Here is a 4,806-nt window from a genome sequence, read left to right as displayed (position 1 = left end):
TAAGGGGGAGGGGTCACTTAGGGGGGTGTCATAGTTACCTTGGTGGGTCAAAAGTTCGACTTGACCCCTCTTTCACCCCTACCCAGAGCTCAGAAAATACCCCTAGACTAGGCCGTCAGACGATGACCTCTGACCTGCGCCTGCTTTGCGCCTGAATAAATAATAGCAGCGTGTCCCTACTATACTACTGTGTGTACTAAACCTATACGTACAGAACCTATATTACACTCGCTTTACACTAGGTTTTAGTCCGATTTGTCACATGCGCAAGCACACTGGGACATGTCTGCCTCTCATGTATTTTCTGTGAATTGCTTACCACAGAGTAGTTCTCGGGCCCAGGTGCAGATTAAGACAAAAATTACCACAGAGTAGGCCGATCTGAGCTTTCATGAATAAACAAAGTTTCAAACAAAACAAAACAAAAACCAAAGTCAGTCTCAGTCCCAGGTACAGATAAAGACAAAAGTTCACATTCCATTCGGGGTCTTCCACCTTACAGCTTTTCACGTTTCAAAAGGACAAAGTTGCATGCTCTACACCTATCGCTCTTACATGTCAAAAAGATCCTGCTGGTTGCCTTGCACCCCCCCCCCCCTCCCCTTCACCATATGAAGGAACTACGCAGGTAGGTAAAGCTGTTTGCTGTACATTTGTCACACTTGTGGATTTACTTTCTTTGGTATATAAGGAAAGTAGATAACGGTGAGATTTCCTAGCTGCAAAGTAGTTCGATTGATAACACTTATGTGGAAGACATTGGAATTGTCCTGTAGTTTCTTATATGCTTAGATTATACACTGTTTTTAGTTATGCTGTATCCACACTTCGCACATCTCTTTTTACTGGTGTGCTTTCTTACATGTAGGTAAAAGGAGATTTTTTGCAACAGAATAGTCAAACTAGTCACATTTGTAGCGATTTTTCTCCTGTATGTGTTTTCATGTGTCGGGATAAGGTAGATCTTTGAGCCGCCCTGTACCCACACTCCCCACACATGTAGGGTTTCTCACCGGAATGTCTTGTTTGATGGTCGATCAAATGCTGTTTCTGTGATGCGGAATAGTCACACTGGTCACACTTGTAGGGTCTTTCACCTGTATGGGTTCTCATGTGTCGAGATAAGCTTACTTTATAATTTGCCCTGTACCCACACTCTCCACACATGTAGGGTTTGTCACCGGTGTGTTTTGCTAGATGGCTGTCTAAAGCAGATTTATCTGCAGCTGAATAGTCACACTGGCCACACTTGTAGGATTTTTCTCCAGTGTGAGTTCTCATATGTCGGGATAAGTTAGACCTTTGAGTTGTCCTGTACCCACACTCCCCACACATGTAGTGTTTCTCTCCTGTATGAATTCTCAAATGTTCGGCTAGATGAGACTTTTTTGCTGTCCTGTACCCACACTCTCCACACAAGTGGGGTTTATCACCAGTGTGTTGTGTTAGATGATTGTCCAAATAGGATTTCCGTGCAGCGGAATAGTCACACTGGTCACACATGTAGGGTCTTTCACCTGTGTGGGTTTTCATATGTCGGGATAAATCGTCTTTCCTAGCCGTCCTGTACCCACACTCCCCGCATATGTAGGGTTTCTCACCTCTGTGTTGTGACAGATGCTGGACCAAGTTCCACTTTTGTGCTGAAGAATAGTCGCACTGGTCACACTTGTAGGGTTTCTCTCCTGTATGGATTCTCATGTGTCGGGATAAGCTTACTTTATAATTTGCCCTGAACCCACACTCCCCACACATGTAGGGTTTCTCACCACTGTGTTTTCTTAGGTGTCGGTCCAAGTGGGACTTCACTGCAGCAGAATAGTCACACTGGTCGCACATGTAGGGTTTTTCTCCTGTGTGGGTTCTCATATGTCGGGATAATTCGGACATTTGAGCTGTCTTGTACCCACACTCACCACGCATGTAGGGTTTCTCACCGGTGTGTTTTGCTACATGTTGCTCCAAATGTGATTTTTGTGAAGCAGAATAGTTACACTGGACACACTTAAAGGGTTTCTCTCCGGTATGGGTTCTTATATGTCGGGATAAGTCAGACCTTTTACCTGTCCTGTACCCACACTCTTCACACTTGTAGGGTTTCGCACCAGTTGTTTTAACCAAATGCCTTCCCAAATTGCCTTTGCTCTCGTGTGAGGTCGATGTGTTGTCAGGTTGGGGAAAGTTCGCATCACACGTTTCCTGCTGCAGGCCCATGGCTGTTGTCTGGGTCTCCCTGTTGTCACTCTCCTTCCCAGGGTGTTCTGTACAGTCCATCTCCTTCCCAGAATGCCCAGTATATATTAGTCGAGTAGAAAGCTCACAGCTGGACTCTTCCATTTCTGTTTTTACACCGCACGTTCCGTCGTTTGGAACGCCCCTTTCCTCGTCCTGCTGCCATCCCGTGTCTGTTGTCTGCTCCCAACTGTTGTAAGTCTCGTTCCAAGGATGTCCGGTTGGTTGGTTTGTGCTGTAGCCGTTGTAAGTTTCCTGGTCCTCTCTGTACGTTTCCTGCCACAGCACGTTCTCTTGTCCATCCTGTTGCCATCCAGCGTCTCCTGCCGGCTCCTCTTTGATGTGCGTCTCGTTCACAGTTTGTTCCGCATGAAGCTCTTTAACAGGAGGCACACAAGCGAACTCCGCCATCTCTAAAATGATTAGAAAAAAACAAGTATGAGAAAAAAAACATAATTTTTATTCAATTATTTTATAAAGAAGAAAAAAACGCCATAAGAAAGTCTTCTGTGAAAGTTGTTTTTGCCTGTTTTAGCTCCTCAATTGTTTTTCCAGTAAAAAGATTTGGATATGTATTAATTAGGGGATACAACACCTGAACAACATAGTATTTGTTTATTCACAGGCACGAATTGACTCATAGTAAAAAACGAATGCATACAACACAACAATACAGATACATAGACACATAACAATCTATGGTATCTATATACACAAGCACCTCCAGAGGTTTTTGACCTTATGTTTGTGGTAGAATGATTCAATGAACATGACTTACAGTAAGCACAGACTGTGCAATGGTGTAATAGAAGAGTCCAGGACACGCAAATAATAATAATATAGCACTATTTGCGCCATCTGGCATCAGTCAGGTGGAAAACACATTTCACTGGCACTACAGGCTCTTGGCGAGAATAATCACTGTATACAAAACGGAATTGACTTCCATAGCTGCGCACCAAAAAATGGTAGGCAGGTCACTACAAGAAAAAAAGATTCGCATCATGATCCACGAATATAACGATCGTTCCTTAATGTTTAACTTATATTATTATTATTTTCGTGATGTCTGGGAGCATATTTGAGATGCAAAAAGATATTTGGCAGTCGTTACATTTCACACATTAGTTTGAATGCCCCCCTCCCCATCGACTACCGATCGCAAACACACCTCTAATTGTAATTTACCGCCCAACAAGCACCAGCCAGGCAGTATTCACTATAATTAGTAGTCTTACCTGTAGGTCTACTGTAGTAAGCGGTGTCCAAAACTCCTACAAATCGGTAAAAATCGCTTCAGTTTTGAGGATATGAAAAGCGCAAGACGAGCCACAAAACAAGATGGCGGACATCAGCTCGCACTAATGGGGTAAAGGTGAAAGGTCACAAACCTGATGCTACATAGGTCAAAACAAAGATCGCCGCATAGCGCTTTACTCTTCTTGTTTTAAACCTTGCAAAAATAACGCTATAAATGAATTAGTAGTGGTTATAATTCAAGTATTTTATGAAACAAGACTCCAGAAAGACTAGTGGATGTATTTCAACACTAATGGAGATCTCCTAGTAAAGAAAACAAATGTTCTACCACAATTTATACGTCACAGATTGTCAGGTTTTGACGGTTAGTCCAAGCCAGGTGAAATCCGATATGCGCAGGGTTTCTTGAAACACTGCTACAACTTAGTACAACGATGCTATTGCGCTTCATATCAACACCTGACATTTGGCTTGGTTAACATTTTTTCCAAAAATTATGTTATTTCTCATGTCAAAATTACGCCCTGGTAGGAAATGGAGTTAGAATTATCAGACGATATAAACCAACACACAATTACTGTCTTTGCTTCCTTTATTTTGAATTAGCTCTGCCAAAATTTTGCTTTTACACATGTCAATATCACCTTTATTGCTATAAGCTTAAACGCTACGAATACAAAACATGTATAGCATACACATCGGTACATATAAACTATATAGCTGGGAATGTTAGATCCTTCTATCAAATAAAGTAGACTAAAGCATGCAAATATACCAAAATATTCCAGTATTCAAATTAATACCGACATGAATGAATGAAAAAACAAACATCGTATGGAAACTATCTCAAGGCTAAAACCTACATCTATATTATGTTTACAGTGCGATTTTAAAAAGGCTTTCTTACATAAATGTTATTAACAAATCAGCGGTCAACACAAAAGAAAGGAGCACATCTATCATGGCTACTATCTTAAGTACAAAACCTACATCCATAGAGTTACATATATATATGTATGTGGCAGTACTTTACGTTTGGGACTGCATTGTTAGCAACGACACCTAGCTGCAGTTAAAAGTAAACCTCTATATCTGTCGCCTGTATGAGCTGTTATACTTTCAAAAGCATCAGGTTGACTGAGCGCATGACCTGGAGGTCAAGGAACTATGTAGGTAAGTAAATCTGAACGCTGTACATTTGTCACACTATTTAGTTTGTTTCTTTTTTTTTTGTATATAAAAAGTAGATAGCGGTGAGATTTCCTAGCTGCAAAGTAGTTACACTGATAACACTTACATGTTTTCCTCCTCAGT

General features: G+C 41.5%; 1 protein-coding gene across 1 annotated transcript in view; it reads right to left on the bottom strand.

Annotated features, from left to right (window-relative positions):
• Nucleotides 1-4,806, bottom strand: part of LOC118407668 (tropomyosin-1-like) — a 1,169,601-nt gene that overhangs the window by 1,162,169 nt on the left and 2,626 nt on the right. The gene's annotated exons all lie outside the window — the stretch shown is intronic.

The sequence above is a fragment of the Branchiostoma floridae genome, unplaced genomic scaffold (assembly GCF_000003815.2).
Source record: "Branchiostoma floridae strain S238N-H82 unplaced genomic scaffold, Bfl_VNyyK Sc7u5tJ_1439, whole genome shotgun sequence".
Lineage (NCBI taxonomy): Eukaryota > Metazoa > Chordata > Leptocardii > Amphioxiformes > Branchiostomatidae > Branchiostoma > Branchiostoma floridae.
Note: the sequence above shows the minus strand (reverse complement) of the source record. Positions and strands in the feature narration are given on the sequence as shown.